Source organism: Peromyscus maniculatus, chromosome 12 (assembly GCF_049852395.1).
Source record: "Peromyscus maniculatus bairdii isolate BWxNUB_F1_BW_parent chromosome 12, HU_Pman_BW_mat_3.1, whole genome shotgun sequence".
NCBI lineage: Eukaryota > Metazoa > Chordata > Mammalia > Rodentia > Cricetidae > Peromyscus > Peromyscus maniculatus.
In genome coordinates this window covers 60,190,608-60,217,698 of record NC_134863.1, presented here as the reverse complement: position 1 = coordinate 60,217,698, position 27,091 = coordinate 60,190,608, and the positions used below count along the sequence as shown (strand labels likewise).

General features: G+C 36.7%; 1 protein-coding gene across 1 annotated transcript in view; it reads right to left on the bottom strand.

The window, feature by feature from the left end:
* Gbe1 (1,4-alpha-glucan branching enzyme 1) overlaps positions 1-27,091 on the bottom strand; it is a 258,120-nt gene that overhangs the window by 128,843 nt on the left and 102,186 nt on the right. The window lies entirely within an intron of this gene.

Sequence of the window (27,091 nt, the reverse complement as noted above, 5' to 3'; positions counted from 1 at the left end):
ACTATAATTTTTCTAATTTCATGAGTTATAATATAAATATCTGATATGCAGGATATCTGATTTATGTGACCCCTATGAAAGGGTAATTTGACCCCAAAGGGGATCACAACCCATAGGTTGAGAACCACTGTACTAATATATCTAGCTTTCCTTTTTGCTTTGTGAACAAAACAAAATATCATACTGGAACATTATTTTGCTGATTTGCCTGTACATTCAGATATCATCAGAAGCCAATGAGTTATAAGTGATAGAAGAAACAGACACACTACCAGCATCCATGCTCCTCTACCTTGTGTTCAGTTGCAGAAAGAATGCAGTGCTCTAGCTGCTGATGTTAATACCGTTTCTTTAGATCATGCTGAGAGTCACCTTTGAGAAAACTACAAAGCAGACAGTCCTATTGAATGCTCTATAAAAATTGATGTTTCCAAACTCACCACCCTACTCCAATGATACAAATCCACTGAGTAAGTGACAGTCAGCTGGGCCTACAGTTTCATCCTTGTAAGTCTTGAAAATGAGGAAGTAGTAAAAACATGGTACTCAACTTCGTTAGTGTTGTGAGTAGTACATCATTTGTCTTCAACCTGGGAATTCCAACTTTCTGCCAGAATTCATGAAGTAGTAAGAGGAAAACTCCCAAACTTGTCATAAGGGTATAATCAACAGACATACTGCACAAAAAGTATCTGTTCATTCACTGAATGCATCATTTTTCCCAAATGTTCTGTTTCTTCTTTCGCTAACATGTATAACTAGGGACACATATTATTGTAGGGAACCTCAACTTTCTGTTTCATTTCCTTTCATAGAAAGGTCCAAATGATATGTAGAGTGCAGCTTTCCACCAAATCTGAAAACTGTATGGTTTTTCCATTATAACTTTCTAATGACTTCCCTTTTGTATTTTCCTTACTAACACAACTTGTTCAGGGAGAACACTTCACATTCAGGGCCTCTTCACAATGTCGTTATTCTCAGAAACCAATTATGAGTACTGTGATAAATCCAACCAAGAGACAGCATAATAATGAAAACATCATTTTGTATATAATATTATTTATAACATTTTGGGGGACTGGGATGTCCTGAATATTTCCTATGCTCCAGTAATTTCTCATTCCAGTTAGCAAGTTTCAGATGTTAGTATCCCTGAATGCTATAGTAAGTTGATCTTTTAACATTTACTAATGGATGGGTAGAAAATTCTACTTGAAACTTCCATGTGGAAGATCTTTTTTTTTTTTTTTTTTAATTTTTCGAGACAGGGTTTCTCTGTGTAGCTTTGCGCCTTTCCTGGAACTCACTTGGTAGCTCTGGCTGGCCTCAAACTCACAGAGATCTGCCTGGCTCTGCCTCCCGAGTCCTGGGATTAAAGGCGTGCGCCACCACCGCCCGGCCCATATTCACAGCTACTAGGTATAAAATCTCTGAATATATAATTTATTAGAGTAGCAGAATTTATCAGAGTAGCAGAAGTTCAAAAAATAATAATCTCAAGGTTTAGGCAATTTTAATTATAAAAACAATCACAGAGTATCCATAAAAATGATGTCCTTGTCTAATAATCATTTAATATTTTATTAACAAAAACTAAATACTTGAATAATGTCTAAATATTAAAAAACATACTACTGTCCCTACTCAAGAAACTTTCTTTCAAGTTATGAAAAGAATATATTTAACTTCACTAAAGTAAATGTGAAGAACACAGGGAAATTCTATCATCCATTTGTAGATTCCATTACAACTTCAGCACTGTGACAGCTTCTAAATTTGAAAACATTAAAGATTACAGATATGTGACCTATGTGATCACACAATTCCATGGGTCCATGCTATTTAGTTGTAAATATTTTTATACATGAAGCATATCGACCCCCATTTATTCAATAAAACAGAAAAAATGTATGAGTACAATAATAGGTATTATAACATAATGTAGTCTGTATGGCAAATAATTTGGGAAATTATAATTTTATAACACTGTATAAACATCAATTATATCAGCATAGTCTTCTTTAATAAATCTAATTATTTATGTAATTTAAGTAATAGTTATAATCAAAGGACATTATCAGAATAAATGAAGGAGTCAATAAAAGAAACCTCTAACTGTACAAAAGTCAAATCAACTTAAATAAACTGTATGAAGTCAAATTTTACTTAGAGAATATCAACTGGAACTCAAATATACAATATAAAAAGGTTAGTAAGTGGCCAATATCTTTAAAAGAAAAAAGAATAGAAAAGAATCAGTGATCCTTCATGCAAGGAATATCTTTTGAAATCTTTCTTGCAAAAGAATGTCTTTCCATGCACTGGAAAATTACTGAAATAAGGATTCTCTTCAGGTGGTCAGCAATTCTGTATAAAAACAGGAACAGGCTCAGCTGGTTATAGCAAACCAAGCGTTAGCATATTGCAAAAGATGTTACTAAATGGAACTTCAGTTTCATGACTGAACATAGACAAGCAGAAAAAATGCAGTTATTAAATAATATTCAAATTGCCCAGATTAAACCACCAAAGTCTCATGTTAGAAAAAAGTCATTTAACAAAATAATTTTGAGAGTAAAAGTGATATTGATTAAAGAAACTATTTAAAGAATTCAAGTCACAAAAGATACAAAATCATTTCTAATTTATGATGCAAAGCTACCTCTTCACTGCCTCCTGTACTCCAACTTTTGTGACATATAAATGACTAAAACAGCAAACACAAAAAAAAAAAAAAACACAATGCTCTCATAGATTTTTACATAAACATAATGAACATATACATCATATGTCTACACATCAGATAAGGTGCATTACATGGGACAGGGTGCTATTTTGCAAGCTGTTAACCATTTAGTAGCTGGGTTATGTTAACCATAGAAATCCCAGGAAGAACACAGTAGTGTCTGGGGTTGTCCTATAAACAACCTAGTAGTATAAAAATGGTTTTATCTCACAGTTAGTACAGTCCAACCTGTGTACGATGCTTGCTGTCAACATTTCTCATGCATAAGTCGGCATATGCAGATGCCCAGTATACCCTGAGATATTCAAAGGCCCGCGTCACAATGCCGGTATCAAAACCAAAGATTGTCAGGAATGACCTGCATGGTGGAAGGAGATCTGATTTCTCAAAACAAATTCTTGTCAGAAATATGAAAAAAAAAAAAAAAGATTTTTTGGGGTTGTTTTTGCTGCTGTTGTTTTGATGTTTTGACACAGGGTCTCTCTATGTCGGCCTGGATGGCCTAGAACGTGCCATGTAAAACACAGGCTAGCCTCAAACTCACAGAGATGTGACTACCTCTCTCTCTGCTGTAGCGCTGGTGTTAAACTGTGCAGCAGCAAGCCAGCACATACAAAGAAAAAGTATTTACTGAGGAACATACATTATTTTCTCTTTTATTTTGGCCTTTGCGATAAAGTCTCACTGTGTAACCCATGCTGACCTTGAATTTACAATTCTGCCTAGGTCTCCAGGCTGCTGACATTCCACGTTTGTGTCACCACATCCATCCATCCATCACATTCTGAATTTCCTAATTAAATGGGTGAAAATCTGAACTATTTTCTAACATTTGCATGTATTTCATGGTGAACTTTAACTCTGCATTGCTGTTAAGGAGGGGGGCGGGGATGTATAAAGATAGCCACAAAGTGACCAAGGTACTTGTGATGGATAAATGCTCTTCTCTACTTGACCAAATCTGGGATCAATTAAGAGCAAAGACTATGTACCCCTCTGTGAGGCCATTTCTAGGAAGAACTGACTAAGGGGGGAAGACCCATGCCTAGAGCTAGTGGCATCTTCCAGTGGTCATCAAGTTCTGAAGAGGCCACAGAGAGTGGCAGAGTGGCAGCTGCACCTGCCATCACTTCTTGCTGGTGAACATGCCTTCTTGCTGGGGCTGCTACTACCATCAACCTTGACTGACAGTCTCCAGCTTCTTCCAGCTCCACCAATGGACTAGGAATCAGTGACTTCCCCAGGAATCTTCCACACCTTTAGTACTAGACTGGAACGGCTGAGCCCTACTAAGCTCACAGACTGAGCAGCTACCAGGATCTCAAACTCACCAGCATGAAGATGGCCATTATCGTGCTATTCAGCTCTTATTATGTAGGTCACCTTATAAATCCCTTTATATATTTATTACTCTATTGTGTCTGTTCATCTAGGAAAGTTTTAATAATGCAATGGTAGGTAATCTCGGGCCCTGATATATAAATGACTACTCCCTGGATAAATTTTTGTAACATTGTAAAAAAATCCTTTGGTGATTTTATATAAAGTTGGGTTGTGTTCAGGCTATAAATAGTATTACCACAACTTGTATATTGACCTTCTTTCAGTACTAAATAAGCACTGAGCTTTGAGTACTAAATAAACATTGCTGTTACTTCTTTTAAAAACTAGTTGTTTTCACAGTTTTATCTTGATACCACTGTTCATGTTTTAGAGACCTCCATCTTTGTTTCTCAACTTAGTTCATAAATTTCAATTAATTAAATAACCTTATGTAAATTGCATGCAAATTAAAAAATCCTTATGTCCTTTCCATCTACAATGAGAGATAGGATTGAGAGAAGGGGACTGGAGACATCCACTGATTATGCTAAGCCCCTGTGTCTTGTGTTAGGCACTATACTAGGAAAGGAAAGAAAACAGCCTTGATAACAGCTCAGCTCCAAAAGTAATAACTTTTGGACAAAACCTCACTAGCTCTGACTATTTAAGCTTTATATAACATATATAAAGTAATAAAAATAAAATAGAAAGGACTGCTGATTTTGAAACATGCTACACAATTTAGTTTTCTTTCTTCACTAAAAAAGGAGATCCCAGCTGAATCAAGAACAGAGAGGGAGAACAAGGAATAGGAGACCATGGTAAATGAAGATCACATGAGAAAAGGAAGAAACAAAGTGCTAGATAGGCCCACAGAAATCCACAAAGATACCCCCACAATAGACTGCTGGCAATGGTCGAGAGACAGCCGGAACTGACCTACTCTGGTGATGGGATGACAAAACACCCTAATAGTCATGCCAGAAACCCCATCCAACGACTGAGGGATCTGGATGCAGAGATCCACAGCTAGGTCCCGGGTGAAGCTCCAGGAGTCTAATTAGCGAGAAAGAGAAGGGTTTATATGAGCCAGAATTGTTGAAACCAAGGTTGGATAAAGCACAAGGACAAATGGCCAAACAAATGGAAACACATGAACTATGAACCAAAGGCTGAGGGGCCCCCAGCTGGATCAGGCCCTGTGAATAGGTGAGACAGTTGATTGGCTTGATCTGTTTGGGAGGCATCTAGGCAGTGGTACTGGGTCCTGTGCTCAGTGCATGAGTTGGCTGTTTGAAACCTGGGGCTTATGCAGGGACTCTTGGCTTGGTCTGGGAGGAGGGGACTGGACCTGCCTGGACTGAGTCTACCAGGTTGATCTCAGTCCTTGGGGGAGGCTTTGCCCTGGAGGAGGTGGGAATAGGGAGTGGGCTGGGGGGAAGAGGAGGGGGGCAGGAGGGAGGAGAACAAGGGAATCTGTGGCTGATATGTAGAACTGAATGGTATTGTAAAATAAAATAAAAGGAAAAAAAAGATTTCCAATTAAAAAAAAAAGAAAAAGAAAAGACCCAAGTTGAATCCATAAGAATTTGCAAACAAATAGTTGAAAGAAAGGCTTCTCTAACCAAAATAAAGTGATTAAAAAAGAACTTTTTCAAAGACTATGCATATTAGCCATGAAATAAATCCGTAATATGAAGCTAATAACTATCAGAAAAAAATTAAAATGAACTTTAAAATAAAAGGTACTCCCATATAGGACAAGAACAGACTATTTTTGAGGCAAAATATTCAGTTACTTTGCCTTTGGCTTAGCAGCAATTATAGAATTACAGACATAAACAGTAATATAGGAGGAAAGAAACCACAGAACACTGTGGAGTAATCCTCGTGTACACTGTAATGATTTGTCACTCAAAATTGGTTTACCAAAAATGCTGATTGGCCAGTAGCCAGGCAGGAAGTATAGGCAGGGCAACCCAACTAAGGGTGAGGGGAAGGAGAAGGGCAGAGTCAGAAGATGCCAACCAGCCTCCAAACAAGCGGGACTTGTGAAACTGAGATAACAAGTCATAAGCCACCTGGCAAAGCATAAATAGAAATATGGGTTAATTTAAATGTAAAAGTTAGCTAGTTGCAAGTCTGAGCTATCGGTCAAGCCTTAATAAATAATATTCAGCCTCTGCATAGGTTATTTGGGACTGGACAGTCAGGACAGGAAATGTCAGTTTACAGAATACTGTCAAAGGGCAATGAGTGGGTAGCAGTAGTTGTTTCTCCTACAGGCAGGTCCTTACTTAGAATGATTGAGAAAAACAGGTGTTTCATTCCTGTAAAAAATATCACTATCCTCCCAAGGTTTACGCCCTGTTCCCCAATTGTTTAACCTGGATGATATGTATTAGAACTGTTTTTTCCCCCATCACTGAGTGAAATATTTAAGAAATAAAGAAACAAATATGCAGAACTAATAAAGTGCTTGCTTCATTTCAAGTAGATAACCTGAACAAAAATCTTTTAAAGGGAGGGAGGCTACTATAGAAAGAGAAAATCCAAATAAATTATTTGAGATTTAGGAAGCAGGTATTGAAAATGATATCCCTGAGCAAGGGAGGCTAACTACTCCTAAGTCAAAAGAAAAGGAACAATACCGAGCTGTTTCAATCATGTAAAGATTGATTAGGTGTCTTAAGCTAGGAAACAAATGAATTACCTATAATATAAAAACAAAGGATTTAAACAGCTAAGTTTTTGAAAGGTCAATATAGTAATAAAAGAAAAAAGCCATGAAAGGGGAAAAAAATCAGTGAGTTTTCATTATTGAAAAGAGTGAGCTTCAAAAAGATTCATTCATGTGTAGAGAATGCTGGAAATCTACTATGTAAACAAGGTTGCAATCTGGTATGATACCAATATAAAATCTAAGACATACATTCAGAAGCGAGAGAGGATGAGGTATAGCAGATGAAGTGTTTTTGGAAATGTTTTATTAAGTATCATTATAAAAGTCTATTTGGGGACAAACTGAGTCAATTGAAGGATGAATATGGTTCCTAAGCAATCACTCTAAGTGCTATTTCATTGAAATAAAATTCAAACTGTAAAGGGGGAAAAATGAAATGATTCAACCTCCAGAAAAAAAAAATGTAGAGAAATCACAAAGATCATCTACTGAGTAGGAAATCAAAGTTTTATAAGTTATGGAAATATTTAACTATTTATTTAATATATACAGCCTGGAATCTTCAAGCATACCTAAGCTACCGATGGTTATTCTAAATTCTGAGCACTCATATAATCCTTTACAAATTAAAGTCTCAAAATATTGATTTGGATACTATCACTATTTCTTTTATCTTTTGTAGAAAAATCTATATTTCTGTCAGGTATGAGTGGCATTTGGGGAATGAGAACTATGGGTAGGTTTGCATAAACAAGGATGGAGAAATGAGTATAGACATAGAATGAGAAAGGAAAGAAATATTTTATATAGTGGGAAACAATAACTACATGGTTTAAGACGGAACTTGAGAACACCTGATGACCTCTTGTCAATTGATTTTTGTATATATTTTCTTGTTGTTATAAAACATAGTCAAAAGCTGAAGTGACCCTTTAACAATGGACTCAGGCAGTGGTGGCTGTAACAATGAGGATAGACAAGGCAGTGATCAATACCACGATCGTCACAATACAGTTATTTACTTGAAACCTTTCTCATTCAGGTATGTTCAAATTACTAAACATAAATTCCTCTGTGTCACTGTTCTCCAAAATAATCTTTCCATCACTTTTTATTTGGGTCTTTAGGGCACAATGATTTGCAGGGGGTAAATTTAATGTTGTTAGTATATTAAAATGGGTTCAAGTGAACGGCAAGATTAGTAAGTGGAAAAAAGAAGAGAAAGAAAGAAACGCCTTTAAATGTGAAGAGATTAAACAATAATTTTGACATTTACAATTTATCTGTGGTATTCAATAAAACTTCAGTGTAATGTAAAGGTGTAAAGCATGAAAAGGTGGACAGTATGTATTTTGCCTTATTATGTAAAAGGTTACATAATATACACAAATCTTTATGATTAGTTGAGGACATACTTGCTGGTTAAAGTGATTTTTTTTATTAAAAATAAGCAAAAATAATAACCACCTAACAAAAAATGTAACTTTTCCCCCTTTTTCTGACAGTGTTAAGAGATCATCAATTGCATAAAAGCTATCTTGGCAAAATAGAGGTTGGGGAGAGAGAGGTGGTTCAGTGGTTAAGAATTCTAGCAACTCTTCCAGAAGCCCATAGTTCAGTTCTCAATACCCATGGAGTTATCTAGCGCCAAAGGATCCTAAGCCCTCTCCTGGTCTTCATAGGCATCAGTATACATGTGTACAAACCCCCACACAGAAACACACACACATGCATATGATTAAAAGATAAGTCATTAAAAAAGAAAAGAAAAAACAGATGCCTATATAACTTAGAGCAAAACTAAAGCATGACACACACACACACACACACACACACACACATATATGTGTGTGTGTGTATATATATATATATATATATATATATATATATATATATATATATATATATATATTTCTTTTTTCTTATTTATTTATTTTTTTTCGAGACAGGGTTTCTCTGTGTAGTTTTGGTGCCTGTCCTGGATCTCACTCTGAAGACCAGGCTGGCCTCGAACTCTCCTGCCTCTGCTTCCCGAGTGCTGGGATTAAAGGTGCATGCCACCACTGCCCAACAAGACACTTATATTTTTTTAAAGCTGCATATTTCTAGAGCACAATAGAAGAAAGTATTCAGTTCCTTAGGCTTATAATCTCATGTAATATATTATAAACACAGTGACGGATTAAAGAATAAAAAAAATTTTTAAATTAAGATATTTTGAGTACATTGTAGTGGGTAGCCATTCCAGCTTGGATCTGGAAGTTCCAACCCCCATTGAGACTCTGGCAACTGTCACGCCTATGAGGCAGGGCGATGGGAGGCGCCTGGGGACCTGAGAGCTGGATGGGCCAGCACTCTCTCTGTGCGCTCTCTCAGTGTGGGGACGCTGAACAGTGAAAGGTGGACTGTGCAGAGCTCCGGAGAACACCGCTGGATTGCAATACACCTTCCCCAGACCCTGCGACCTACCCATTACTTAATTTGTGAGTTACGCCATTAAATAAATATCCTTTTAACTACGTGGAGTGGCCAAAATAATTTCTCCAATAGTACATGAATGCAAAGACAAATAGGCTTAGTCATAAATTGAAAGTATTTCTAGAAAATGCAGTTAGGAGACAGAGATTTATAGAAAATCTACCAGTCTAGACACATGTGAATCACATATATAAGAACTTAAAAGAAGAGAATCCTTTTCTATTTTTATTTTTGTATACAATCTATTTTTGTATACATCTAATTTTAGCCATAACAGAAGTCAGTCTTCCCAAGAATGATTTAGATGCATGGATCTGTATTGACTGTGAAGCTTCCGGGCCTCGATATAGTAGGGAAATGCTAGCCGTTTATACATGTCTCCTGAAGGACTTTTCTGTCCTAGATAAGCAGTCATAAATCACATAAGAAACAACTCAAATTATCATTGTTTGGGCCCCAATTCTAAAGCCCACCACTGACCTCCCTGCTGCCCTTCATCAGGGTTCTGGTTATGTAGATTTCAGTTACCTCTGGAAAGCCAAATATGAAATAAGAAAAAGAAAATGTAGTTACTGGAATTTGCATTTTAAAAAAATGAGATGATCAATTTTTATATTAGAAAAGGATAAATGGTAATAAAGAAAAAAAACTAACATCAGAGTATTATGGAATATATTTTCTAATAACATGAAAATAAATTCATTTTTTCAAATAATATACTGTATTTTTCTGTGAAATTTTGAGTGTCTCTTTGCATTTTATTTTTGTTTCATATATCTTAAGAATAATTTCATGTTATTCTATTTTCATATCTATACTAATTCTACCAAATGAAGTGTATCAAAAAATAAAAATATATATTTCCCCACAAGCCTAAATTAATCTCATGTAGATCACTCAAGCTCTTCATGCAACTCGGAAATATTTGATGTTTATAATAAAGATAATTTATTTAATAAAGTATTTCCCAGCATGAGGTCATGCACTCACAAGAGTTCATGGGAACTGTTGACTTCTGGTGCTACACTGAACTGTAAGCTACCTGATTTAGAATATGTCTTAATCTCTATACTGTATGCTATACTCAGATTTTTCTTTGGGCTGCCAGGTTCCTCCCATACAATGACACAAAGACTTATTATTAATTATGAGAGCTAGGCCTTAGCTTAGGCTTGTACCATTAGCTCTTATAACTGAAATTAAGCCATTTATATTAATCTATGCTTTTCCTCGTGGTTTCTAACCTTTGCTTCATCTTTCACCTCCTGTTTCCTCTCTGTCTGACAACTCTACCCCTTCTTCTTCCCAGAGTTTACTCTCTCTTCTGCCCAGAAGTCCTGCCTATAACTCCTGCCTAGCTATTGGCCATTTCCTTTTTTATTACACCAGTCATAACAATACATTTTAACACAGTGCACAAATATCCCATAACACTATGCCACAAAAGCCATTCCACAAAACATTTGTAATTTTCAAAATGAATTATCACTACTACTGAAACTGAGTTATTTCCTTTTCAGTGTTTTGTCTTTCAATTAATTCATAATTTTTATTTCAATGTTTTGGAAAATAATGCCTCTTTACTAAGCAAACTTGCAGCACCATTAAGGAAAAATATTGTAGTTGGGAGAATACAAAGCCTGGAATACTATTTATTCCACTTCATAGAATATAGGCCTAGTAATAGGACCTAAGGAAAATCCAGAAGAAGGGTATAAGTAAATGAAATATATCATACAGTCCATCATTTTAACCTATGAGCCTTGAATAGTACTTAATTTGATAAAATATCATATTCTTCTTGGGCACAGAATGGGAAACACAAGAAAGCAACTAGCCTGTAAAAATGAAGTAGTTCACAGTATCTATGGTTTCTATACACACTTTCCTAAATGTGATTACATACACATTCAGAATCAGCTGTGTTGCCAAATATAAGCATAAAAATATGTTTGATATGAAGAAAACTCCTTCAAAGCATATATCTTCAAAGTTCAAGATGTGTGTATATTCTCTACACAGAATTTCAATGATTATTGAGTAAAACGAATGACAGATACTGAAAATAAACACAAATGTTCAGCAGAAAGGACTGAGAATGGAGACTACCTACCTCAGCAGAGGTCTGGACTGTAGAACAAACCCAGCTAAAACACAGAAAACTCATGATTAAACTAAGTCTAAAAGCAGTTGCAGTGTTCAGGATGACAGGAAGAAGTACTGAAAGCAATATGGATTACAGAGCCAAAGAAAAGGAAGCAAATAATGTCGTTTACAAAGTGAGATGCACAAGAACAGAACTTAAGAGTGCTGTGAAGAGGGGGAGACAGGAGATGGGAGAGAAATCAAAAGTGTTTAAGTATGGGCAAACCTATGTAGGCCTGAGATAGTCAAAAGTCTTTTCTGTTTAGAAAATAAATTCTTTGGAAAGTAGCCATATTGTTCATGTAAATATTGGTTTAAGCATGAGTTCCTATCTCAGAAACAAATAGAAAGTGATGCTGTTGGGCTGAGAAATGAATTTAATAAGATTACAGATGTTCTTACAGATTTTAGAGCTCAGCTTACAATTGCTTTTAGTATCAAATATTTACCTAAACTGTCCACAGTAAAATGATCTATTTTCCCCATTATAAAGTTCTGAGGTTTACTGGTGACTGTAGTCTTATTTTCTATGTATCAAATGTTTGCTTGAAAGACTGGGGTGTGCATTCGCAAGAACGGAGAACAATTTAAAAAAAAAAAAAAACAGTCTGTAATCACCAATGCAAAACATTACAAATCATTGTTTCATTATTGTTATCTCTTCAACCAAGTGCCCATGACTGCTTATAAATGGGGCGTCAGTCAATGACACAGAATTAATTGGCCCTCACAAACTAACCATCATTAGCATGATGATACAGTAAATGTACTGTGATACAAATATGAAAATGTCAGTGACATGCATTGTCATTGACAAAGGCAAGGAAAGAATTAGCTAAATATAGTCTTCACTTTGTATTACTGCATAACATTCTAATGTATATACTAAGAAGGTATTTCAAAATGCAAAAGCAATTCACAAACATGTTTCAACATAGTCATATATAATTCCACTAAGAATACATTTAGTTTCTGTAAGGCAACATAGTATTTTCAAGCTCATTAGAATGTTTCCTTTTGAGCAAATTCTGAAAGTAATTTATGAAGATGAAGGAAATAAATGAGAATAACCAAAATGAAGTTAGATACAAATACAATAACTAGTTACTGACTCTTCTAAATATTTTCTTTCTACAATGTATTTATAACAGCCTTCTTTGGATGATTTTAATAGTTTTTTCTTCTTTAAATTTGAATCACTTTGCCTTCATCCTTTGTAGCTAAGCATCATTCAGTAAGAAACTCAACCCTGTTGAACAATTTAGAGGTTAAGAATACAGCAGGTCTAAGGTATACACAAAGAAGAAGAGGAAACAGAGGAGACAAAGAATTGCTTCTTGTAATCCACCGTAGCTCACCATGTAGCCTTACTTTTAAAATAACTTAAGAAAGAACAGATCATTGTGAAATACTTAGCTATTTAATAACACAGACTTGTACAAAACATACTAATATGAAAATAAACACTTATATTTTTGTAATATTCACATCAATACACAGCGCTCACCAGATAAAATGTTAAGATCCTGGTATTGTAAGCCTCACTCTATTAACGTAGGCATGGGTTCGGTAGGTGTATGGTTGATTTAAGTAATTTACCCTTTAAGGGAGGCATGGTACACTAAGTGGGTGGAGAGCAGGATAATGATATTTTTATGATAATAAATGGCACATAAATACAGAGAAAAGAACGAATGCTTGGCAGAGGAGTAGGATGAACACCCACAAATGTTTCAAAAGCTGATGGGTGGTGGAAGCCCAGGCATCTGATGATTATTTTCATCTCTTCCCTTGTTACTAGGTTTAGTTTAGTTTTTTTTATAGGCATTATAAATTTGACTTAATGATTATAAAGTAATAACAACTACCTGTCTTAAAATAAAAATGAAAGCACTTGAAATAATAAAAAGTTGCCTGGGTTCACACATCATCAAATGGGTAGCGTTCACCATGTCTGAAGAAATGTACATGTGCATTTCTGAGCTCAGGCTGTATGTCTGCATTAGTACCATGATCTCTCAAAGCAGTGGGGCACCTAGGAGAGGGAATGATAGGATTTTCCTTCCTCATGCTCAGACAAAAAGGGAACTGAAATGTGAAAACTATTTACTCTTGATCTAAATGATATGCTTTGACTTTCCAAAAGAGGGAGCCGGAACTCCACTGACACAACAGTGACTATGTGGCACTTCAATGACACATTTGACACAAGAGCTGTGTGAGTGACTAAAAGTCATTGTAAGGAAAACTCAAATTGTGTGCTCTTTTTAGACTTTTAAGTTTAATTGCATGGAGAGTATAGTTAAATCAATGAAAGATAGCATGATCTACAATAATAAAAGACAAGCTGTAAGCATTCAGTTGTAAAACAAAAATAGTATGCAAGTCTTGTGTTTCCTTTTTTAAACTGTAGTATTTGCATTTTTAGATGAGGGAGAATTCCAAAACCTCAGATGTTATAGATGATTAAAAAAAAAAAAAAAACTGGTTCCAAACATTACCTGAAAGTTCAGAATTCTTACTGTTCAGAAGAAATATAGAAAAAAAATTAATCAACACCTGGCAACAATTACAAAAATACTGAAAATTAAATATTGTATGTAGAATTTCCCTGCTCAAAATGATGTCCATGACACTTCATAAACTAACTCATCCTTAAAATGCATTTTTGAAAATTAGAATACAATAAATATTTCAAGCTAGTTTAAAGAATACAATGTATTGAAAGACTCAAAGTAAATGCTTATAACTAAGAGAATAATCATTAACCATGAAATAAAGATATTAGTATTCGATAACAGATTCAGCTTGATAAGAACAATACCATTATTCTGGGAAACACATTCTAAGAAGAATGTGAAAGGTTAAATATGGACAGACAGATCACATACACACATACACACATACACAAACACAAACACACAAAAAAAATATAAAGTGAAAGTACACAAAATCAGCTTAAAACAGGGCATCTGTGCATGCAAGATGCTACTGAACAATTATTTCATCTACTTGCCATGTGAATGCAGTTAAAAATAGATGGTTTTCTTTTCTTAATCAGAATGTGGCAATCACCAGGTTTCTACACATTTAAAATGGGACTTAGGGAGCTGGAAACAGAAAGAGACCTTGTTGCTCTTACAGGGAGGACCTAGGTTTGATTCCCAGCACCAATCTGGTATCTCATAACTATCAGGAGATTCAATGCCTTCTTCTGTCCTCCAAGGTCACCAAGTACACATGTGGTACACAGACATACATGTAGGCAAGACACTCACACATGAAATAAAAAGAATAATACTAATTTTAGAAAGTTTACTTTAATTTCTAAAACAGGGTTTAAGCTGAGTGATTCCTATAGTTTCTCAGCATCTACATGCAGTCAGCACATGGCACAGAATAGGGTTTAAATGTTTAAGACATTTATGCTATAGATAAAATTTACAATACTTCTAATATCCAGATTTTTAGTTAAAAAATGTAGTAATTATACGTGCCGCATAGGACTACTACCCAGATTTGAAAGTAAACAAGTTATTAAGCAAATAAAATGCTTAAAATACCCAATATATATAATACTCAAAATGGAGGTTTTCTGTCGCTCTACCTACCCACAATTGTCCTAGAATTCACTGTATAGAGCAGGCTGGTTTTAAACTCACAGAGATCAACCTGCCTCAGTCGATGGAGTGCTGGGATTAAAGGCATACACCATAACATCCAGTTCATATATATATATATATATATATAGAGAGAGAGAGAGAGAGAGAGAGAATATTTATATATAAATATGTTATATAATTTATATATTATATATGTAAGAGAAAAGAAGAAATAAATGGGAAGGCACACAGAATAATAGGAGAATAATTTTTAAATCATATATAAATTCTGAGCCCTTGTATAATATATTTGTTATAGGATATTTGATCACACTGTGAACCCCAGGACTGCATTATTTACTGGAAAAATCTGCTTCTAGCTGTGGTATGGCTCAGCCCTACCCCACACCTTTCATCCAAGTGCTTTCTACTGAAATACTTGTAAACAGGATTAAATATAGTCAACCATAGTTTAAAAGTCAGAGCAAGCAACCAGTCAAAAGGAAAAACTATACAGAGTTAGACGAAGTCAGGAGGACAGATAGAGAGATGCAGAGGAAGTAAAAGAAGGTGACATTGAATTTGAGGAGCTTTGTTTGAAACAGTGTAGGACAGAGGGCTCTTTGTGAGACATCAGCTAAGAAGGAAGGTCAGCCATGTGCTTTCTCTGCCTCTCTGAACTAGCAGGTTTTCACCCCAGCATTTAGCTCCCAAGTCCTTATTGGTAAAAATCAAATGATGGAGATTTAGATAAAAACAACAATTTTAAAATAATATTAAAAATATTTTAATAACAAAAAAAATTAAGATATTTTGAAGTTGAAAATGGATTTGACAAGACAAAAGAGAAATTAGAATAAAACAGCTACTAAGCATTGGAAATAAATAAAAATGACACCACATCAAACCTTGTGGTGATATATTGTGTATCCCAATAAAACTTATCTGGGGATCAGAGGACAGAGCCAGCCACTAGATTAGACACAGAGGTCAGACAGTGGTGGCACATACCCTAATCCTATCACTTGGGAGGCAGAGATCCATTTGGATCTCTGTGAGTTCAAGGCCACACTGTGAACAGAGTCAGGCAATAATGGCACATGCCTTTAATCCCAGCACTTGAGATCCCATGTCTTTGCTTGGAAAGTACACACAGGCCTTTAATCCCAGGAAGATACATGGCTGGGTGGAGAACAGTACATAAGGCCTGAGGAAACAGGAACTAAGCAGCAGCTCAACTGAGACCATCAGGGTGAGGATTCAGAGACTTTCAGTCTGAGTATTTGTGGAAACAGGATCTGCTGAGGAGTTGGTGAGGTGAAGTTGGCTGTGGCTTGTTCTGTTTCTCTGATCTTTCAGCTTACTCCAATATATGGCTCTGGGGTTTTTGTTTGTTTGTTTTGTTTTGTGTTGGTAATAAGACCTTATAAAACCGCTTAGCAATTCATATTACAAAATCTGTAGGAGTATGGGAGAAAGTGTATGCATGAGAAATTAGCAATCTTAACAGAAGTTCAAAATTAGAGAAAACAGAAATGCCACATTGACTTCAGGATTCTTAACAATCAAGAAACTGTCAACAGCTTCATTCCTAAGCAATTGTACTGTGAGACCAAAATGAGCCATCATAGAAATAAGACCAAAATGCTTTCACCCTAAAATTAAGGCCTAGGATTTCTCCTTTTGGGAATAGGCCATTAGTTACTGAAACCAGTCAGTTCAGATTCCAGAAACCAGAAACCAGGAAGTGCAATGCCTGCCCAACTATGGAATGTCCTCTCCCTGGTTTCTGGAATGTCCTCTCCCTGGTTTCCAGGGTAACTGACTACAGAAATGCCCCCACCTGAGGGCAGCCAATGAGAAATGGTGGCAGGCAACCACTCCCTTAGAAGTAATTTCTAGAAGTCCCTAGAAGCGAGCCAATCAGAATTGTACCAGTACTAGCACCCCTAAATGATGTAACCTTGTGATTTTTCCCTTTAAAAGCTGAGCTTAAAGATAGGTGGGCATTTCCTCCAGCCTCCACTGCGTTGGATGTATTGGACGAAGTCCCTGCCTAGGCTTGTATATGCAGAATTAAACCTTGCTTTTGCATTCCGGCATGCTTGTCTTTGGTGGTCTCTCTGGGGGTCACGATCTGGGCACAACAGTACAAGATAAAATACCCTATATTATAAACCACATATCTGTTATTTTCTTTAATTCTGTCACAAATATTTAACTAGAAGTAACCTAAGACAGAAAGCATTAGTCAGGCTTATAGTTGGAGGGAACACATCTCATTTTGGTGGGGAAAGCATGGGTAGCAGAAGGAGGCTGGCCACTTTACATACTTAATGAGGGAGGAGACAAAGAACAGGAAGCAGGCAGGCTATAAAACCTCAAAGCACAAGCCAACAACCCACTTCCTCCAGCAGGCTCTACCTCCTAGGAGTTCCAAAATCTTGAGAAATAGCACCATGAACTGGGGGCCTCATGAGCATATGGAGGACATTTCACATCCAAACAGCAACAGACCATTTTCAGCTTTTAAAGGAATCTTCACACTGTCACTAAGCACGATACTGAATATATAAATAGACAGAGCAAATAAATTGAGGTCCCAGTGGTCAAGCGATAACTCTAACCGTCTCACCACTTTTTTGTACAGGCCAATAGCTCCAAACACTGTAAGGTATCAAAATCATGAGAAACTGTTTCAAGATAGAGAGCCCGTTCCCTGCTTTATAATGGCACAAAGTTATCTCTGGAAATGTGTGTGTGATTAGAACAGACAGCCATCTCCCAAGGAGCACGGTGTTCAAAACAGGCATCTATCACCAAGGTCTTCTGCAGTGGGAAGAGGAAGCGGCTGGAGTAATTCAGAGAGGAGGCAATAAAGGCCAGTGCTAAAGATGAAAAGAACAATATTCTAGCAATCCTGCTGAGGTGGAATCAGCTAAATTTCCTGACGGATTGAAAGTGACAATAAAGGAAAGACTAAAGGTAAAAGAAGTGTAAGTTGATAGTTTGGAGACACCAAGAGGAAAGTAGACCCTTGGAGAGCAATAAGTAATTCAGGAAGTTATGTCGGTTTACAAGTAAAAAATAATAATAAGTGTATTTCTTCCCACTGCATGCCAGGTCAAAGCCTCCTTCTGTTTGGATGGCCCTCGTTCCCAGGAAGTTTTGATTTGTACATAGAACTAAAAGTGCACTATTGTTTAAAACAGACTCCATTTGTTTTCTCTAAGTGAGCTATCATAAATACAATATATAGTATGTGAGCATACATAAATGAATATAGTTTCTGCTTATATTCAGTTTACCTTTCCCATTCTCCAAGTCCATATATGCATTATTGAAACTCATAGTTGACTAGCTAAACTAACTCTTTCAGACAGAAAAAAAAAAAAAATCTTAGACCAGCAAAATGAAAGTGTCTAGTGAGTCCTACCCATAATATTATTTTTAAATATAAATTACTTTCAACATCAGTCTACTTAAATTACTATACTCAAGTATAGTAGAAAACCATATTTTCTGTAAAAAAAAAAATTGTTTACAAATACTACCTAGCATCTATTACGAGTAAAGGAACCTTTACTTGCTACCATACAATTCAGACTTGTAAACTGATCTTAAACAACACTAAGACATATTACAGGTGTGGATCCTTTTATAAAGGTAACTTCCTTTCATAATACATATTCATGTTCTATCTATATATAATGTACCATAAATAATCACAAACTAAAATATCTAGCAGTTATACTGATTCATTTTAAACAAAATTTCAGAATAGTACATTGAAGTACTCATACAGTCACAAAATAATTGGCAAATCAATACATCAGCCTTCAGGAGTTCTAAGGAGAGACAGCAAGATATTTTTCCTGGAGTTGTTAGAGGTCACTGAGAAGATAATGGGAGAATTTTCTCCTTTGCAATAAGAACAGCATACCTGGCTATGATGCGGGCTGAAATGTGCAAGCATCCTGCAACTGGAGCCCCAGTGCTATCCAATACTCACACTGCAAACCCTCCCCACTGATATGCTTTACCATTTTGATTAGAACTTCCTGGTCACTCATTCCCAGTCCTCAGATCTGATTGTTCTCAACCCAACTAGTTTTTTTTTTTTTTTTCTTATCTCCAATAGTTCTCATTTCATTAAATATGTTCTCCTTTCCTTCAAAAAACTGCTAACTTCAGTTCAGTCTCATAGTCTCTTTGATTTCTCTGACATATTTCATTCAGATGTCTTCTGAGGTTGTAAGGAGATAGACAAATGGTACTCAAGATGTAACTGACAAAATACAGTTACTATAAATATCATTATGGAGTCTCAGTTGTTGTTGAGAGTGATTTCATGAACACCATAGCAAATGAGTCTGGACTTTATGATTTGGAGAGCAAGTATTAAACTACACACAACCATCTGATAGTACCATAGTACAGATTTATGAAATATTAGTTCTGTACCTACAATAATGCAATCACTGAGGACATTGGCATATGCATGGAAAACGCTATATATTTATGGAGTAATAACTATGGAGCATATATTTTTTAATGGAACAGATTTTACCCTCTTATCAGTCCAGTCCTAAATACGGTTACATTGCCACTGTATAGAAGAGGCAAGAGAGTCCTTTGTCAAAAGGCATGTTGTTGTCTAGTTCTAGAAATGACAGTTTGGTGGAGTCTACATTTGTACACATTTTGCTACCACTACCGTGCAAGAGGACACTGGGATTGTCAGCCTCTGAAAGGTCATAACATGCACATATATAAAGCAACGTATCTGGGATGCAGAGTGCCTGGGAGGGAGATATATTATGTTCACCTGCATTGTGTACATATCAGATAGCCAGGTGAGACACAGTATGATTTCCTCCGGTGCTTTTAAGCAGTAAACTCAAAGGAGAGAGGTTGCACTATCAAGCACGTTATAAAAGAACTGAAACTTAAATAATGAAAAACATATCCAGGTAGAATAAAAGTTATAACTATAGTTCTTATTCATTCCAATACGCGTTAGAAAGTTGAAAATCACTTGGGTATTTTTCTTGAAAAATGCCCTGAATTTATAAGATGTTCCTAAGTACAAACTAGGAAAAGCAAAAAGAACCAGTTTATGTAACTTGCTCTGAGAAATACAACTTAAAACTGGTAGATAATGAAACCACACAGTCCAAAGATTTTTAATCCAATCCAATTGTGCAATATAATCTGTCACGACATCAAGCTAATAAGATGGTAAATGGACACCAGCTTTAGTAAACACTGATTAATTTACTGTGCCTTCTTTACTGTATTCCCTCAAGGCAAATTTGTGTAGGACACCATTCATTGGCTTAACATAACTGTATGAATTTCTCCCTCCTAAGATTCTGTTGGAAAAAGGACTATAGAAAGTTTCTGGGGTTATTTTGTTGTTGTTGTTTTTCTACAACTTAAATGGTTGTGAGTTATGGGGGAGTAAAATGCAAATATAGGTGGTGAAGAAAAGGAAGAGAAAAATGTCACTATCCTTAGTTTCTCTGATCAACAAAATAAACTAACATTTGCTCTTTCCGTCTGATCCATATACTTCCTCATTAAAATTAGCCCAGTTGCATATTATAACTAACCAGAATAAAGGCTTCATATTTCTGCTAGGCAAAATACGTAGGTACAAAAGAATTAAGAAATAATAATATAAGGAAGTACTTTTTCAAAGTACTTATATCCCAGTCTAATGGTTCTGTGTGTTGGATGACAGAATCCTTTGAACAGTTCTTAGAAAGTGACCTTGGATCAACAACATCAGCACCATGGGCTCTCTGGTTATCCATGAGTTTTAATCACCTGGAAGCTTACTAAATGCAAGTTCTCAGACCATCTGGACCTACTGCATGAGAATGGCTCTCGGATGATGGAGACACATGTTTAAGTTTGATAGCTTACACTTCAGAATACTGCTACATAGGTTTGGGTAGATGACTATGATGATAGTAAGTTTTAACTGAAGGCAAATAAAGGAACAGTTTTCTCTGCACTCCCCCTTTTTCTTCATGAAGGCAAAATACAGATTTTTCTCTTAGTGGAGAAACTCCAGGGAAGACAAAGAAATCTGCAAACAAACCTTATCTGGTTAGTTGCATCCCATGTAGTTAGAACCCTGAAGTTTCCCCATAGTGGATGCTTAAAACTGCTTCCTATTGTTCTGACATTACTTTACAAAACTATTGTTCATGGTGAAGGATGCTACATAGCCTGAGACTCTAAACAGCCTCATTGAATGCCTTTTCTGGCAGGTTCTCCTTCTGTAATGCACGCTGCCCTTGTTAACACAGTTCTTTTATGTCTAGTTATCTGTCATTTTTGTTAAGGAGACTCAGTCAAAAATCTTGAAGAAGAAAAGATTCACCTCCCCATCAGTGTGGCTAGGAGGGATAAAGGCAAGTGAGAGAGTTTATGAGAGGCAACATTTGAGCTGCAGTTATCACAGAAAGGTGCTGAGGAGGAGCGGGGAGGCCAATACCACTAGAGAAATGGCCAAGGACACAGGGACCGTGTGCTGAAGAATTTTCCTGTCTGATATTTTATAACCCTACCTGCAAATATGTTACAAGAGGCAGGTTTTAGGGATGTTCTTATTTTAGTAAAATACAGTTCCCTAGTACTTGCCTTAAAAAGGGTATGCCAACTTATCCTACTTCCATAGCAGACTTCTTGTGATGTGCATTTAGTACTGTGCAAAATACTTTTAGACTTTTCTCATGAATTCTTATAACAAGATAAATTTTGACACAGATTCTTTCCCTTATACTGTGTTTTTCACAGTATTTGTCCAAAGAAAGTGTGAACTCCCCAATATGATGCTAGGGAATGAGAATGGAACTCTTGGAAAACACTAACTTCCATACACAGGGCTTTGGGTTCATTATTCAACAAAATACCAACAACAGCAAAAACAATAATAAGTATATAAAACAAAACAACAAAAAATGGTTTCTGCCGGCCGGTGGTGGCTCACACCTTTAATCCCACCACTCAGGAGGCAGAGCCAGGGGAATCTCTGTGAGTTCCAGGCCAGCCTCATCTACAGAGCGAGATCCAGGACAGGCACCAAAACTACACAGAGAAACCCTGTCTCAAAAGACCAAAAACAAAACAAAACAAAACAAACAAAAAAAAAAACAAAAACAAAAAACCACTGTCTCCAAATGAAGTTCACGATCAATACAAAAAATGATTTGAGTAATTACAAATTTACCTAGGTTAAGAAATGGGAACATACTTCCAAATTTGTGTGCATGTGCGTGTGTGTGATGTGAGTGCCTGTGTGCCATGGCACATGTGTGGAGATCAAAGGGGTTGGTTCTCTCCTTCTATCGTGTGGATTTCTGGGCCAGAGCTCCAGGCGTCAGGTTTGCAGGGACAAGTGTGCGTGTACAGACTGACTCACAGCACCAGTGCCATCCTTCCAAACTACTCATTTACTTTTTTATCTCAAATGGTCCCTCCCAGCTTTCCTTGGAATTCAGCTTTAGAGGTAGTTCGGATAGATGATAGATAGATAATTAGATAGATAGATAGATAGATAGATAGATAGATAGATAGATAGATAGATAGATAGATAGATAGACAGACAGATAGTGTGTGTGTGTGTTCCTGTGTGGTTAAAATCACTTTTGACCTCATCTATAATCTAGCTGCAGCAATTCATGAACACTTTGGTTTCTCTCTGACTTTATCCTCACCTTTGTTTTATGGCTGTTGTGGGCTTTGATTCTATAAGGTCACTGATGTCCCCCCTAAGAAACATGTAATCTCAGCTACACACTGGGACTTCTTTATCTGATTCTTCCTTTTTAGCAGGCCACTAACTGCCAGGTGAACTTGACAATGCCTCAGTGCAGAAATAAAACATGAATGTACTTTCACACAGCCTTACATTTAGTTTTTAAAACTAAACGCTGCTTTCCCCTTAACGTTCTGGTTTAAATAGCCATAAAACTAATTATGCACAGGTGGTGGTGGTTGGCATGCCTTTAATCCCAGCACTTGGCAGGGAGAGAGAGGCACATCTCTGAGTCCAAGGCCAACCTGGTCTACAGAGCAGGCTCCTGGAAAGCCAAGGCTATATATATAGAGAAACACTGTCTCTGAGGGAGAAAAAGAAAAATTCCACACACACACACACACACACACACACACACACTTGTAGAGACCAGCAACACCATCAGATCAAACCATGTCAATTTATCTGTTTGAGCTCTGTTGAGGACTTTATGTTAAACTGCTGTTCTGACCATTCTTTTTTTTTTTTTTTTTTTTTTTTTTTTTTTTTTTTTTTTTTTTTTTTTTTTTTTTTTTTGGTTTTTCGAGACAGGGTTTCTCTGCCTAGCTTTGCGCCTTTCCTGGAGCTCACTTGGTAGCCCAGGCTGGCCTCGAACTCACAGAGATCCGCCTGGCTCTGCCTCCCGAGTGCTGGGATTAAAGGCGTGCGCCACCACCGCCCGGCTTCTGACCATTCTTAACAAAAGACACCGGCTGGTTTGACTACATTCTCTCAATGTTGCTACTGCCACCATCCTTTATCCCCTGTAAAACATTTACTATTAAAAACACATTCCAAACTGCCAAACTGCTCAAAAGTATCCTTTACATCTAACATTTAACACTCTGTGCTTTAACCCACCCCCCTTTAGTGATAATAAGACATCTCTGAAATTATTGTGTTGACATTAGCACTAATACAGCCAATCTTCAAAAAGTGTTCAAAAAACTTATCTGATGCATAATATGTACTCTAAGGTTAAAGACGAAGAAAAGAAGGGGAAGTTTTCCAAGAAGGACACTTGATCATAGCCTAAATCAGGAAGTAAATTCTGATTGGCCAACCACTACCCATTCGTTATTACGCAACAATTGTCTTAACCAATGCTTCCAAAACAAAGAAAACACAGAAAGGAAGGCAGCCATTGGACTGTGGGCTGTCTTCCTGTAATCATCTGAGAAGGTGACCCTTTGGGGGAAAAACACGTGTTATTTGTTCCCTGAGCCGCACATGATTAGTTTCTTCATCGCACACAGACAAATTAGAAAGGCTGTCATCATGCACAGAAATCATCCATTAAACAAAGTCAAAATTAATGACAAAAATGAGTTCCCTTTGTGTGTGATTTTCATCTATCTGCGCTCAATTATAAACGAGCTATCAGAGAAAGCTGCCCATTAATTGTTAATTCATAATGACTTCCACTACCATTGATGACTCACTAAAAACAATTCTGGGAATCTTCCTTTGAAAATCAAAAGGGAAAACAGAACTAGAGAAGTGGGTTCTCCTTCTGACCCTGCCACAGGAGCTCCAGCGCACAGGGTTTTCAGTTTTAACACAAACAAGCAGAAATAAGATTGGTCTACATTTTTAAAAGACACAAGGGAACTATTTTTATCTTTCGCGGTGGCTTATTGTCTCTAATTAGAGACAGATATACTACGAACAGTCCAAAATTCTATTTTTCTTAGTGAAAATTGAAGGTTTGAGAAAATATGTGGTGATATTGTGTCCCCCAATATGTTGTATACCCTAATAAAACTTAACTGGGGCCAGAGAACAGAACAGCCAATAGATTAAACATAGAGGCCAGACAGTGGTAGTTCTCATTTTTAATCCTATCACTCAGGAGGCAGGGATCCATCTGGACCTCTGTGAGTTCAAGGCCACACTGGAAACAGAGCCAGGCAGTGGTGGCACACACCTTTAATCCCAGCACTTGAGATTTCATGTCTTTGCTTGGGAAGGACACATGCTTTTAGTCTCAGGAAGTGATGGCAGGAAGCAGAAAAATATATAAGGCGTGAGGATCAGAAACTAGAGGCTTTTAAGCTTTTAGGTCTTTTAGCAGCAGTTCATTTGAGATCCCTTCCAGGTGAGGACTCAGAGGTTTTCAGTCTGAGGATTCGTGGAAACAGAATCAGCTGAGGAGTTGGCAAGGTGAGGTTGGCTGTTGCTTGTTTTGTCTCTCTGATCCTTCAGAATTTACCCCAATAGCTGGCATCTGTTTTTTTATTAATAAAACCTTTTAAGATTACTGATACAAAAGTATTCAGTGAAGAAATGTCTCAAATAGCTGATATCTGCTATGCTGAGGGATAATATCTAATTATTAATTTAAGATATATGTGTCATCATCTCATAACTGGAACTTTGCTCACATTACAAGCATGAACCACTAAGCATTTTGATTCCTAAGACATCCAGAGTAAATGTATTTTGATGCCTCCTATCCTAACAGGTTCTGAACCACAAAACCAAAGTACCGGGCCTTGTTCATTTATAAACAGGTGACTTAAAGTAATATTAAAGCCACCTTCAGTCTTGATTTGAAATAATGACAAATTAAAACAATTATTCCCAAATTTGTATACATTTAATCTTGTCTTACAAAAAACAAGACAATGAAAAAGATGTAAAGTAGTATTTGAAAACTGAATGAGAAAGGAGGTTAGGGAGAAAAAAATGGTGCAGTACAAGTACTACAGTTTCACGGAATATGTATTATTTAGCTTTTAATAAACAAACATAAAAGGCAGAGAAGGAACTACTAAATCATAGTAAGTATTTCAAATCTTTCAGAATAAGTGTATTAGTCACAATTCTGTTGTTGTGAAAAAAACAAAATGACCACTGAAACTTTTAGAAGAATTTTTAATTGGGTTTACAGCTCTAGAGGGTTAAGACTTCATCCACGGCAGTAATAAGCAGACATGGCAGGACAGCCAGAGCAGGAAGCGGAAAATTCACATCATCAAATGGAAGTATGAAGCAGAGAGACTGAACTAGAAGTGGATTAAAGTTTTAAACTCTCAAAGCCCATCCCCAGTGATTTACTTCCGGCTGCGAGGCTGTACCTTCCAAACCTTTCCGGTGTCACCACTTGAGGAACCAAGAATTCAAACACCAAACCTATGAGGGTCATTTCTTCTTCTGGGCACCATAGTGAGGTAAGGCCTTTTCCAGAACCAAGAGGACAAACGGTGAGGCTGGTGATGTAACTCAGTGCTTAAGCTACACACACACACACACACACACACACACACACACACACACACACACACGTACACACACAGGACATTTACCTAAATTGTTCCAGTATAATAAAATCTCAGAAGTCTGAAATTGCGATATCAAGACCTGATGCAGCAGAGAGTCCATTGGCTGACCTTTTCTCCATGTTTTTCCCTATCTACCAGCCCAGGAACCGCCCCCCAATCCAATTTTCTCTCTTTCCCTCTCTAAGCAGACCCCCTCAGTCCTCCAACAACTGTATGGCTGAACCCAGTCAGTCAATTGCTGACTCCGTCCTTTGATTCAAGGTGGCTGTATTGGCACAGTAACACACACACACACACACACACACACACACACACACACACACACACACTCACACTCAACAACAAAATACTCACTGCCCAAATTGGATTAATAAGGATCTTTAAGTAACAAGAAACATAGAGAATGGTAAAGAGTCATTAAAACAAACTTAAACTAGTACTTGTTTACTCAAGGAATTTCTTCTCTAACTCTGATGTTAATAGGACTCCTCTAATACACAGAAGTTCTACTTGCTACTAAATACTATTTAAGATATTATACTAGTCAATGCACTGTTTCTGAAAAACTAACATTACCTTAAGAGATTTATACATATCTTTCCCTTTTGGTATGATATGAATATGTTAAAATATTTCCCATGGTGAAGTCCAGTTATTTATGGTAAATACACTATCCACTCATGAAGACAGTAATGATGAGGTCATTCCGACAAATCAGATGTTACCAAGCCTTTAAAACTTCACTGCGTAAAAAGTGAAGCTACCTGATCAATTACAGACAGAGTTATAGATTGCTCTAGAACTGAGGTAGATACTGGTCACAGCAGGAGGAGGAACAGACTCTATAGGGTTAGAGGGGAAGGGAATAATCAGTGAAGGCAGGGTGGATTTGAGAATATGGAAAACATCAGTGTATAATTCTGGTGTCTCTCAGACTATTATCCAGGAAAAAGCCATTCTGAGTAAAAAAGACATTGTCTGGACCACTCTGAGAGAAAACTAAACTAGTCATATTTA